Below are 14,875 nucleotides of genomic sequence, written 5' to 3'. Positions count from 1 at the left end.
TAGCACCTCTTTGTCTTTTCAAAAGTTATATATATATATATATATATATATATATATATATATATATATATATATATATATATATATATATATATGTTTTATAGTTTTGACCCCGCTCCATTCCAACACCATTGGAGGCAACAACTCTTGGGAAGCGAGCCACGCCAATAGAGGAAAAATAATTTAAAAGAAAAAAACAATAAATTGCAAAAGACAAGATAAGAGAAGATAAGATTTACGTGGCTCAACAATTTTGTCTACTCTACGACTCCAAAAAGAATAACTCTTTATTAATTGAAGAGAAAGAAATAACTCTTTATTAATTGAAGAAAAAGAATAAGTTGTGAGGATGATCGGCGAACGAAAGGCAAGACCCCTTTTATAGGCATCTGAATTGCCTGAAATAATTGCTAGATCTAAGTTTTTAATGATGAATAGTAACATTACTCTTTTATTGTAGGTACCCAAGTTTAAACAGTATTCCAGAAGCAAAGCAAGGCGTAAAGAAAGGAATGTGCTAATGAAGGAAAGCATTTACTCTACCATGATTCAAGGATTAGCCGTGAGGAGCTTTACACTTATTCTTGGAAAGAATCATCAATCAAGATTCATTCCAAAGATCAATTCATTTGGGGTGCCATTCTCAAGTCTGTATCAATCAAGAATCAAAGCAAATCTCATCTCAAATTGTATTTATAGTCGGTGACCAAGAAGATAAAAATATGCTTTGCTCTAACCAACCTCAAGCTCTTTTTTCTACTCTTTACGAGCATTGTATTTCAAATAGAATTACTGTGTAACAATTAGAAAAAAAAGAGAGAGAAATATTAGTGAGGCATTGTATCAAAAGAATTGAGAGTTACTTAGCATAAGAAATCAGTTGGCATGCATAAGAATCTCTCCAACACACTTATACTCAGAATACCCAGGAGCTTTAAAGAGATCACCATTGCAATCCAAAGTGATTGGACTAGGATTCATATTGAATCCGAACCAGTATAAACTGCCCTGTGTCATTTAATCTTCTGCATTTTCTATTATGCATTGATCCATACCCAATCCACACTCAATAGTGAGTAAGAACGATCGTTGAAAGAATAGTACCCAACAAGAATCTGGGTCGATTTCCACATGGAATTTAATGTATAGGTGTTAGGGTGTACACTTGATGAGCGTAGATGAAATAGCTCAATTACACTTCCAAATAAGGGATTTTGTTATCTACTTCTAAAATTGACACTAGCAATGATCAACTAAGGAAAATAGACTAGAAAACGAGTAATTTTTTTTGTTGTTTTTATCAAATGGGTAAAAGGCCCGGGGATGTAATCTTCACCTAAGTGTTAGCCTAATGAGTAAATTACGTTAATGCATGTTTTAGTTATCGGGGTGTATTATAACTCTCAACTCTAAATTACCCACTCAATACCTCTCGTTTATAGAGTAGTTTTGCCCAAATTGGCTTTCTCAAGTCCAATTGGGTATCAATTCAAATAGTTGATATGAGCTCAAGTTGGGTTTCCCCTATCTCTAGTTCAAACCCTTTAATTAGGCTAGCCAAAACCTTAACTAGCCCAATTTCTTTTTAGCCAAATTTTCCTAGACTAAGTCCTTCTTCTCAAGTAGAGATCTAGTCAAATAGGCATGAATCAATGTTTTCAACCATTAATTGTAGAAATAATGCATGAACAAGGCTAAATAATAAACACTCAGTCATAAATATACATTAGATTAATTACCATAAGGTTTACACACTAGGTTTGGGTCACAACTCTAGAGAAAATCTAGCTACTCATAATAGAAATTGAAGAAGATAAAGAAGAAGAACTAATTAAAGCCATAATACAAAATTAAATTAATAACACTAATAATTCTTCACCCAAAACGGTCACTAGTTACCAAAAGTAAAAGATAACAATTATAGCACTAAAAACTTTAAAACTTGCCCCAAAAAAAAAAATTTCCCGTCTATTTATATTGGCCCAAAAATTCGCTGACAAAAATGCTTTTTGGGAGGTTCTGCAGCCGCACAATTCTAGGTGCGGTCCGCACTTCTCTTGGCTTTACAGGTGGAGGATTTCTGCAGCCGCACAATTTAGTCTCCGGCTACACTTTTCCTCCTGCGGCTGCACTTTTGGCAAGGCTTCATTCTTGGTTGTTTTGCACACTCTCAGAACTTTTTGAATTCTTGTCAGTGCGATCATGTTTTGCAGTCACAACTTGTGTGCGGTCTGCACTTTTCTAATCATCCCCTGAGCTTCAGGCACTAGATCTGCGCCCCAGAGGTAATTCTTCGGTCCACACTTTCTTCTGCGGACCGCACTTTTGGCCTGCTGCACTCCTTCTTGCTTTATGAGACGGAACACTCCTTTTTGAGTTAGATTTCCTCGTTGAGGTCCAGTTCTCCAACATTCCTGCAATTTACACAATTTCATTAGTTTTGAGAACAAAAATCAATACTTTCGGACTAAAACTAAAGCAAGAAGGTACTAATAAGTGGTTAAAATCAACACTTATCAACTCCCCCAAACTTAAGTCTTTGCTTTTCCTCAAGCAAATAGATTAGTTTTTGCCTCCTCAAAGTGAAAGGTCATTTTACAGATTCAATTATAAGCCATTCATACTCAGTTGCGACCAATAATTACCCACACTACTCGTGCATTTTCAACAAGGTGACAAATCACATATTATGCACATATAGCGCTAATGTGACATTTGAGCTTCAAGAATTGACTTCACTCACCAAAGACTCTTGCTCTATCATGCAGATCATGGTGGACTCCAAACTATTCCTCCTCTACCTTCCATTTTCCAAGCCCGCTTCAAGAGTTAGCACTCAATCTTTAGATCAATGAAAGGTTCACTCTTCTCTCACAAAAGAATGTCACAAGTAAGGCTTCAAGTACCATAGGCTTGCCCCTCATGTAGATCACCACTAATATAAGTTTACTTGGTTCAAAATCAAGTAGGACTTCTTTCGGATTGTAATGAATGCTTTTGGATTGGGGTAGGATACCATATGGGATGAGTGGTTACACCCTTCCTTAAGTACTCCACATTTTCCTTTATTGGCTTACATTTACCAACTCTTAGAGGCATTTCCCTTTGCTTGGGGGCTAGAGAGACTTGGCATCACTCTTTCTTGTTCATTTCATTCTTTTTCTCCCTTGATGCTCACACTAGAGATAGTTGCCTCTTTTTGATTTCATGAACCTTCCTTTTTATTCTCTTTTTGGTATTTTTTTTTTGTTCTTTTCTTTTCTTGCCTTATCTTTTTATAGAGATCATTTCTTTTCTCTTTTTGGTGCCTTGATACCTCTTTCAAATTCCTCAAATCTCCCTCAAACTTATGATTTAAGCCACTTATTTAACAAGTGTATTAAGAAAGGTACGGGCGCCAAGAGAGGATTACAACAAAACGGGTAAAGGTTTGTAGCGTGGTTACCAATTAAGAATGGCTAAAGGCTCAAAGGGGGTTGACTAGTGATAACAAGCATTGGTTGGCAATAGAAAGCTCAAACGGACCAAGGAAAGCCTACAATCATCTTCCAAATCAAGCAAACATAGGATTTTACCTTAAAGCACATTTGAGGTAAGTTCTAGACCATTCATATAAATACTTAGACTAGCAACGAAAAATCACGTCACCCCTCATGCAGCTAGACCATAAAAGAGGATAGAGTCTAAAGCCTACAATAATCACAATCAAATTAAAGATCACTATGGTCCAATTAACCACTTAATAATTATCAAGGTCAACTCAAGAGTCTCAAAGTCACTAACTAGAACTATTTTTTTTCAAAAATCTTGTTTCAAACTATAAGCACGCAGTTAAGTGTGTTGGTGTCAAATGAAGCATGAATAACTCTTTTTAGAGAATGACTTGATTAGGGCTTTTATTTACTACTACTACTACTATTATTATTACCTAAACATAAAAACAGACTCCTTCCCCTAAGAAGGTTGTCACATTATCTATTCTCGGGAAGAATCACCCGGTTCACACAAAAGATCACCTTTGGAAAGTACCGTGGTATTAAGAAAACCAAAAGCTCATTATCTATACTACTACGAAACACATGAAAACCACTAACATAAAAGAAGCTACTAACGAGAACAAAAATCAAAGTAAACACCTGAAGAAGCTAATGAAAGCAATATCTAACTAAGGATAGATAAAAATAAAAATAAAAAAAAGAAATAGAATCATCCAATATTACAGTCCAATTGTATCCAAATGTGTCAAATGTATCAAATAAATTCCATCCCTCCCTCCTAAATAAAAGTAAGCATTGTTTCCAATACTTAACAAAATAAGAGTGAAAGGAGAGAGGACGAAGAAACTCCCTAAGCATCCTTGGACTATTACAGTCCAAATGTATCCAAATGTGTCAAATATATCAAATAAATTCCACCCCTCCCTCCTAAATAAAAGTAAGCATTGTTTCCAATACTTAACAAAATAAGAGTGAAAGAAGAGAGGACGAAGAAACTCCCTAAGCATCCTTGGACATCTCAATGTCCCTAGCAGCATCAACTCTTATTGGCTCAGCCAACTGTATATCATCATTGTCATATCTGGGAGTGGCAGGAGTGGATAACATCGCACGCACTGCGTCAGCAGCAAGGCATGGCTCCTCAGACTGGCCAATTGGTGTAACATGTGCAGATGGATCTGGGGCAGACTGGTCTGGGTCAAGCAACATATCAAATGGTAAATCCCCAGCTTTAGCTAGCCGGGTCACCTTTTTCCCAAGATTATCCACTGGCTTTTTACTGGCTTGGGACTTTCTCGCCTTCTTCACTTATTTGGTCAAGTCCTCAACAACTGAACCATGTTGTACCAGAGTGTCCATGATGAACTTCTGGTTGTCTAGAATCTTGCGCAACTTCCAAGCTTAGTGGAATCCTGTGGTGCCTGTGTGGATGACCACCCTACAATAGTACTAGATATCTCAGACAGCTTTGAAGTAGCTTCCTGCATCCATTTATTGAGACTCGCCAATATTTGGGAGACTCGCAAAGTAGAAAGTAGGCCTGTAAACATGGGCACCAGCCTCAGAACCGGAGTAGGGGCTGCCCTAGGAGTTGTAGACGGAGCTGAAGATGGTGGCGGAGGCATAGCTGCTGCACTGGTAGAGGGCTCAGCTAATGTACATAGAATATCTGATGTGTTAGAAACTACCGCTATCGGTTCATCAGACTGTCCTGTAGTAGTAGATGGCTGAGCACTGTTCTTCGGGTTGGTCGTATCCTATAGCAAGTATCACTCTAACGACTTCTTTGGCTTTACCTTTGTATCAAATGGCTTTGGCTCTACCTTTGCATCAGTGATGTACTCTGCAATAGTGTTGGGTAGGGGTAAGTCGTGTTAGTCTGCTGCGCTATGAACGAGATGTTGGCCGACATAAGGGCACCCACATTGATCGGGTACCCAGCCATGATAGAAGCCACTAGAACTGCAGTTGGAACAGGCAAATTGTTCTCATTCTGGCACAGGTCAAGACTGCTACACACAAAGGTCTGCCAACCTTTTGCCTTAAAGCTCAATGTACTCTGTTGAATGGGTAACCCAGCAGTGATCCATGGTGGAGGTGGTCCCGGTGCTAAGATCTCAGCAAGCCACGACCAGGCCTTTTCTTTCAAGGACAACTTCTCTAGGTACTCCTTTAGCTCCAAGTCCTTAAAACCCATGTATGCATTCAGCGTGTGCTGATCAAACTTCACCTGAAGGTTGCGTACTTTGGTCATCTTTGTCCCCTTGCGAATGTGTGAAATGTTGGCATAGAACTTGCGGACAAGGTGCTCATTGACATCTACGACCTTCTTAGTAAACAACATCCATCCCTTTCTCGATCTGCTGCTCCAACACTATAGGGTTGTATCTATCAAGATACCTCAACTGAAACTCCCTCTCATGTGTCAATGATCTCGCCGGCCACCACATCTGAAAGTTAGTGAAGCACCCAAACTCACATATCTGTCTTCCCAATGCTTCCTTCTTCTTTGTCCGCTCAACTCTAGTGGATGTACCTTCTCCCCCTTTTCCATCATCTGGAACATCCTGAACATCCTGCGCACTGGACTCTGGAGCAGCTGGCTCGGAAGCCTTGCTAGCACTTTCCGAACCCTCGAAAGTGCTGTGAGATAATGAAGCCACATCCAGGGGCTCAGATCGCCCTTGTGGCCTGGACTATGAAGTTGTCATCTCTTCCAAAATAGACATGGAGTTGCCCTCGGAAGCCTCCCTAGACGGGGCATAAGAACTAGACTCGGAGGGATCTGCACCACTCTCTTTGCCTACTGTGGTCTTCTTCTGAATAGTTTTGGGCACACTGAGGGGCAAGGCACCTCTGCCTCAACCCCTAGAAGAGTCTCATCTACCCTTGGCAGTTTCTCCGCGGCCTCATGATCGAAGCATTGCCTGTATCAAAGCAAAAAGGATTATTAGTTTCAAATCATCATTCAACACAACTAGGACTTATGTATCAAGGGAGAACGGTGTGGATAACAGGCTAATATGCTTGCAGAACATGGGATCTGCGGTCCGCACTTTTCTAATGTACGCCCGCAGAATGGTAGTGCGGACCGCACATTTTCATGTGCAGCCTCACTTCTCACGGGAAAGTTCAGAGGCTCAGTTACCTCTTCTTTGAAAGACAATGCGATGGCAAAGTGCGGCCGCCGAATTCATCTGCGGTCCGTAAAATTTTAAGTGCGGTCCCGCACATATGCTTTCTCAAGAGACAAGTATCTGATAAATAGTGCAGAACTAAGTGCGGCCATTCTAATAATTCTACGTTTGCACAATTAATGTTCGGCTGCAGAAGCACTTGCCTCCACTAGTTTTCCAGAACAACCAATCTGCGGACCGAACAAATTCAAGTGCGACCACAAATTTCAAACTTTAACGGGCACTCAGTCTTTTTCACTTAGATTTTGCAATTACTTGTACAAATCAGAATGGCAACATGGTATATACATCAAATCTAACTAAACCAACCCATTTTAGCATGTATTAATGATTACCCAGTAGATCTACCCCACATGGATATATGGATGAACTCTAATAATAGATGGCCTAAAAAGAAACTAAAATTTCAAAAATTAAACTAACACAAAAGATTAACATGAAGTGAAGCATACCAAGTGAGTGCACTAGATGTGTGAGCACAGGTAGGTGTGTGTGGTTGATAGTGAAAATCTCTCAGTAAAGCTTGTAGAGCTACTGTGATTCTATGGTGGGTGAAAAGTGTAAAATGAAGGAAAAACTTCTATTTATAATTTGACTTTTTGATAGGGAAAAGGGCTGAGTGCGGCCGCACAATTCCAAGTGTGATCCGTACTCCTTCACTTGGGCAGTAATGCTCTGTGACACTTGTGTGGTCCGCACAATTTTGAGTGCGGTTGTACAATTAAACTAACTAGTAAGAAACTAGTGAATGAAATGTTTTTGGTGTTTATATGAAATAAGGGAAAAGCCTAGGGATGTAACCTTCACCTAGGTGTAAACCTAATGGGTAGAGTAAATCTGTGCTTGTTTGGTGATCGGTGTGTGTTATGACTCTCAATTCTCATGTACCTACTCAGTAGCTCTCAGTCAAAGAGTGATTATGCCCAAATTTGCTTTCCCAAAACCAAAAGAGTAGCAATCTAAGCGATTGATATGAGTCCAAATGGGATTATCCCTATCTCTAGTTCAAATCCTTTAATCAAACTAATCAAAACTTTAACTAGTTCAATTTCTTATTAGCCAAGTCTTCCTAGCTAGGTTCCTCTTTCTCAAGTAAGTACTAAGTCAAAGAGGCATGAATCAATGTTTGCAAGCATTAATTCTAGATATAAAGTATAAACAAGGCTAAATAAAAAATATTCAATCAATAACAAGCACTAATATTTAACTATCTATAAGTTTTACACACTAGGGTTGAGTCACAACCCTAGATAAAATCTAGCTACTCATACTCATATGCATGGAAAATAAAAAAGAAGAAGTCATTGAAGATATAGAACTAAAATTAGAAGGTAAAAGTAATGGGACTTCTATCATTTTAGTCACCAATTTCACAAAATAGCTAACTCTAGAAGCTACCAGCTGCTACAGTACAAAAGTTCCCCTAAAAAAGTGTTTCTCATCTATTTATAGAGTACTCTGAAATTCGCTGACAAAAATGCTCTTCGAGAGGTTCTGCGCCCGCACAATTTGGCTGAGCGCACTTTCTTCTGTTGCTCTTGAATTAGGAGGGATTCTTCGGCCGCACAATAACTTCTGTGGCTGCACTTCAGCTTTTGCGGCCACATAATTTGGCTGGGACCGCGCTTCAGGGAGGCTTCAGGTTGGATCTTTTGCAACTTCTCTGATCTTTCCAAGCTTGTTAGTACGAATAGCTTTTGCGGCCGCACAATTTGATGTGCATACTGCGCTGCAGCTAAACTCTTCTAAAGCTTTAAGGGTAAATTTGTTTCGCACTTGTATTTATGCGGGCCGCATCTTCATCTGCAGCCGCAGAATAAGTTATGCGAACCGCATAATTCTTTACACGGCTCCTCTTTGACTAGTTGAGCTAGGAAATCTCATTTTTGAGTTTGATCTCTTCATTGAGCTCACATACTCTAGCATGCCTGCAATTCACATAATTCATTAGATTCGGAAACAAAAATCACTACTTTCTGACTAAAAAATTAAGCAAGAAGGTGCTAACAAGTGGTTAAAATCCATACTTATCAACTCCCCCAAACTTAAGTCCTTGCTTGTCTTCAAGCAAATAGATTAGATCCCCTCCAAATAAAAGTTCATTTCAAAGAGTCACTCATAAGTTATTTATACTCAGATGGGACCAACAATTACCCACGATACTCATGCATTCTCAACAAGGTGTCAAACATTTCAAAAATATACAACTTGCATGTAACTCTAGTGAGACATATGAGCTTCAAAAATTGACTTCATTCATCAAGGACTCTTGTTCTTTCATGTAAAATATGGTAGACTCCAAACTTTTCCTCCTCTACCTTCCATTTGCCATGCTCACTTCAAGATTTAACACTCAATTTCTAGAGCAATAAAGGCTTCACTCTTCTCTCACAAAGGAATGTCACAAGTAGAGCTTCAAGTACCATATGCTTGCCCCTAATATAAATCTCCACTAATGTAAGCTTACTTGGTTCAAACTCAAGTATGACTTCTTTCGGGTTGTAATGAAGGCTTTTGGATTGGGGTATGATACCATATGGGATAAGTGGTTACATCATTCCTTAAGCACTCCACTTTTCATTTCTTGGATCATATTTGGCAAACCCTTAGAGGCATTTCTTTTTCTTGGGGGCAAGAGAGACTTGCCATCACTCTTTATTATTCATTTCTTTCTTTTTCTCCCTGGATGCTCATACTAGAGATACTTGCCTCGTTTGCATTTCATCAATCTCCCTTTTTATTTTTATTTTGCTTTTTTTTTTTGCGTTCCTTCTTTTCTTACTTTATCCTTTATGGATATCATTTCTTTCTCTCCTTTTAATGCCTTGATATCTCTTTTAGATTCCTCAACTTTCCCCCAAAACTTACTCTCACTTATTGTATATAAATGTTAAGGAAGGTTCGGGTACCAAGAGAGGATTATGATCAAACGGGTAAAGGCTTGTAGTATGGTTAGCAAAAGAGAAAGTCTAAAAAGGCTCAAAGAGGTTGACGTATAAAAAGGCTCAAAGAGGTTGACTAGAGAGAACGGTCATAGGGTGACAATAGAAATATCAAACGGTCCAAGGAAAGACTACAATCATTTTTCAAACCAAACAAACTTAGAATTTCGCCTTGAAACACATTCGGGACAAGTTCTAGACTATTCACTCAAGTACTTGGACTAGCAATAAGAATTCATCTCACCTCACACGCAACTAGATCGTAAAAGAGGATAGAGTCTAAAACCCACAACGATTACAGTCAAGTTAAAGATCACTATGCTTCATTCAACCACCTAATAATTATTAAAGTCGGCTCAAGAATCTCAAAGTCACTAAACTAGAGCTATTTTCTTTGAAAAACCATGTTTCAAACCATAAGCATGCAATTAAGTATGTTGGTGCCACATAAAGCATAGATAACTCTTTTTAGAGAATGACTTAGTTAGGGCTTTTATTCATTGCTACTTACTACTACTACTATTATCTAAACATGAAACTGACTCATTCCCTTAATAAAGTTGTCACGCTATCTATCCTTGGGAAGAGTCACCCAGTTCACACAAAAGATCACCTTTGAAAAGAACCATGACATTGAAAAAACAAAGGTTTATTATCAGCACTAATAAGAAAAATATAAAAACTACTAAAACAAACACAATTAAGGATAAAGAACTAAAATAACTAATGAATGTAACAACTACTAAAGATAAAGAAAAAGTAGAATCATCCAATTATTACATCCCAATATTGTCAAATGTGTCAAATCATCATCAAATATACTCCACCCCCTCCCGAATAAAAAGAAGCATTGTCCCCAATGCCTAGAAAAATAAGATCAAAGAGCAGAAAGGGCGAAGAAATTCCTTAAGTGTCCTCAGGCACCAAAGTGTCACTAGCAGCATCAGTCCCAGCCGGCTCAGCTAAGTGAATGTCATCATCGTGTGTAGGAGCGGCCTGAGAGCTAAACATATCACGCACCGCCTCAGTAGTTTCAAATGAAAGGCACGGCTCCTCAGGCTAAGCAGCGGGATGCTCGTGAGAAGACGGAGCTGGGTGAGGCTAGGCGAGGTCTAGTAGCATGTCAAAAAGAAAATCACCGGCCTCAACTATCCAGGTCACCTCAGCTCGAAGTGCATCAACTGACTTCTTGCTGACCTGTGTCTTCCTCATCTTCTTTACCTGCTTGGTCAACCGCTCTATCACTGAATCGTGCTGTACCAGCGTATCCATAATCACCTTCTGGTTGTCCAAGATTGTGGTGAGCTTCTTATCTATGTCAGAGGGATCCAATGGTGCCTGTGAAGATGACTACCCTGTAATTGTACTAGAGATCTCAGACAGCTTTGAAGTAGCTGCATGCATCCAATTGTTGAGGCTCGTAAGTGTCTGAGAGACCCGCAAGGAAGACAATGGGCCTGTAGGCATAGGCACCGACCTCAGAGCTGGAGTAGGCACTGTAGTAGGGGCTGAGGATGGTTGCTCAGTTATGGCAGCTATGGCACTGGTAGAAGGCTCAGCTAAAGTAGATGGAATATCATATGGACATCATCAATTATCTCATGTTCTCCGTGATATCATAACTTATTACCCATTTTCTTCCAATTTAATCCAAGAAAGAATTCCTGCACATAGTCTTTCTTTCATAACATGGTTTATAAAATAATTGTAGAGTGCTTAAAAAAGCGAGGTTAAAGTTGTAAAAAAGAATAAGAGAGCTTTACTTTTTGTTGAAGGAAGGTGTTCATCTTGGTGGAGCTTTAGACTGAACAACTTTGTCCAGAGTATGTTTGAGTCATACAACGTGATCGATCTGTTGTATCTTAAGGGAGACAAGTGAAGAGGATTACTGCTGGAGCAGTAAAGATTTTGCTGCAGTGAGCTTGAATCTCTATGATTATTATGATAGAACTTACTCTACTGCAAAGAAAATTTGAAAAGTATTGCAGACTAAGTATGATACCGAGCAGGCAAGTGTAGATTTTTTTGGTTTCAAATGGTGGACAACAAATTGGAGACAACCTTATTGTTTGTGGCATAACAGATAACCTTCCACCTTCATGGAAGGAATTTCAAACAATTATATGGCACAAATAAAAGAAAACTCCACTTAAGACGTTGATAATGCGGATTCGCATGGAAAAAGAAGTAAAAGGCCAAGATGCACTTTTGCATAAATAACTTTTTATTTTTTTAAAGAAAATACTTTCCCTTGCTAAATCTAATTATACAAAGACATCCATAAATAATATGATTCATACTCTTCTCAAATATCCATTAATAAACCATGTGTCCCGTTAAAAATATTATTAAGAAAACCTAGTGAGAAGAACTCCCATCGGAAAAAAAGAATACACATATTTAGTACGAAATAGGTATTACTATTTGTATCATTAAAACCATTATTTAAGGAAAATAATATGAGATGGACTGAGTTTCTACTTTAATATATAATGTGTGAATATTTCTGATTTTATAAAAGAATTGTTTGTTTCATGTTTTAATTAAAATAATTTGAACTTAGAAAACTTTAAAGGAGACATCAAGATTGGAGAACTAAATTTTTGGGTTTAACCGAAATAATAACCTTTTTAAGTAACAAATGAATCACATATAAATTAGAAACGTTATCTCTAATAATTTAAGAGCAAAACTTAACAAATTTATGGGAGAAGTAACAAAGAAGTTCAATGACTTCCACCTTCATGGCTCCGTAAAATTTTCATAAACTTAGCTTGCAATAATACTTTTCAAAAAAATAAACCTTAATTGGAAATCATGAGGTAGTTCCACATATGGTAAAATCCTCTCCTTACACATTTAAAATATACTCTCTTCGTCCCAAATTAATTTTCAAATTTTATTTTTCGAGAGTAAAACTATCTAAAAGTGGGAATCTTATATAAATCTCAAATAAGTCTCGACTTACCAACCTTTAACCATTAATCATAGACTTACAAAAACTAGTCAAGCACATTAAGAATTAAAAATCCAAATAAATAAGATTCTTTCTCTCCAAGAATCACACGCAAAGATCTCCTTCCATATATTTAAGCATGATCAACAACTTTAGATGCAAGATGGAAAGAAAAATTCATTGATGAGGTAGAAAATAAGATGATGAAATACAAAAAATAAATTATACAAGATTCCAAAAATCTAAGCAAACAAGGACATTTTTCAATGGGTATGAGTGAAATACATTTAAAATATATAGATGAGTCAATCGAGTTCAAAAATTTCTTCTGCGACACATGTATCTCAATACAAGTATACATGGATATACACGTGATACACATTTGATGCAAATATGATGCATATGTGATACACATTTGATACACAGTGTGATACACATATTTTTTTTTTAATGTTCATCTTCTACTTCAAATTTTCAATTCAAATCACCTCAAAACTCAACCAAATCATCCCAAAATTGAGAATTCAAGCTCCTTAAGATGTACCCAATCTATTTTAATAACACCCACTCAAAAAAAATAGCAAACTTTTGATATTTTCTGGCTACAATTAGCTAATTGGCTAATATTGATAATATTTGGTTAATATTAGTAAGGGGTGTGTATAAGATTAGTGTTGAATAAGGTGTATTAGTAAAGTAGGGATTAGTAATGCATGGGTTAATAATGCAAGCATTAGCTATGCAAAGATTATCTCTTATCCACTATTTGGCGTGGTGTATTAAAAATTAAAATGCATTGCATATTTTAAAAAAAATTTAGTTGTTTACAAAAATGCCCTCCATATTCTTTAGCTTTTTAAGGGACTTTAAGGATAATTTTATATTTAATCATGCTAATGTATGCATTAATAGCCTTGGTATTGCTAATGTCATGGTTTGCTATGTATTATTTATACATAGGATATTAATACCAAATAGGTTGTATAACTAATACTTGCATTAGTAATACATAGGTTGAAAAAGTGTCCTAAACAAGGATTAGTAATACCAAAAGCTATGCATGCATCATTTTCTCTAATTCATCCTACCAAACGATTCCTAATATTTTATGAATTGACTAATCTTTGTAATAAGTGATAACTAGGGATTTGATACCTTTTATATTCCTTCTTGCTTATGTTTTGATTAGGAATTTGTACAAAATAGTCCCAAACGGCTCACAAGTTGTGCTTGATTGCAGGTTTTATCAACAAAGTGACAAGATGTCAAAGATCAACTCAAAGGAGTGAAACTTGCACAAGTACCAAGACAAGACAAAGCTCAGGCAAAACAAGTCCAGTGCGCCCGCACTATATTCTGTGCGGTCCGCACTGGAAGATTCAGAGAGCATGATTTCCAGGCAAAGAGGCAGTGCGGCCGCACTACCATTTTGTGCGGTCCGCACTGAGATCAACGCGGCCGCAGTCCATTCTCTGCGGTCCGCAATGAGGAGAATCAGAGAGCTGAAATTTCTCAATGTCAAGCCAATGCGGTCCGCGGTCCGTTTTATGCGGACCGCACTAGAAGCCTCCGCGGCCGCAATCTATTCTCTGCGGTCCACGATGCCAAAGTTCAGAGAGCAGTTTTGTCAAGTCCAAAGCCATAGTGCGGACCGCGGTCCATTTTGTGCGGTCCGCACTAACCCCGCAGGGGTATTTTTGTCCAAAATTTTCAGTTTAGTATAAATAGCTTCTTTTCCATTTTTAGGTCAAGCAGATAGATTTAGTTTGTAGCTGCGCTCGTGACTTTGGTTTTTCTAGCTATTTTGGGCAATTTTATCTTCTTTTCATCATTGAATCTTCTATTTTATCTTAGTAATTAATTAATATGAATTGTTTTTCATCTATTTCTTTCTTTTCTTCTTTAAATATGAGTAGCTAGACCCATAAGCTAGGGTTGTGGCTCAACCCTAGTGTGGGCAATTGATGGGTCTTGTATTTTGGGGCTAAATTGACTATGGGTGTTTGATATTTGGACCAATTCCATGGTTAATTGTTGAATTAGTGGTTGCAAACACTAGTTTGTGTTTAGTTGACTTGGATTCTTCTTGAGAAAGAGAGCCTAAGTCTCCGAAATTGGTCCAACAAGGAACTGGGGCGTAATCAAGAGATTGATAGCCCCAATTAAAGGGTTAAACCTCGAGAGAGTAATACCCGACTTGAACCCTAGTTGCTTGTGCAAATTTGCATACCGAATTGGTCTTGAGAAAGTCAATTCGGGCAAAATCACTCGAACCACCGAGAG

The sequence above is a fragment of the Nicotiana attenuata genome, unplaced genomic scaffold (genome assembly GCF_001879085.1).
Source record: "Nicotiana attenuata strain UT unplaced genomic scaffold, NIATTr2, whole genome shotgun sequence".
In the NCBI taxonomy this organism is placed as follows: domain Eukaryota; kingdom Viridiplantae; phylum Streptophyta; class Magnoliopsida; order Solanales; family Solanaceae; genus Nicotiana; species Nicotiana attenuata.
Note: the sequence above shows the minus strand (reverse complement) of the source record.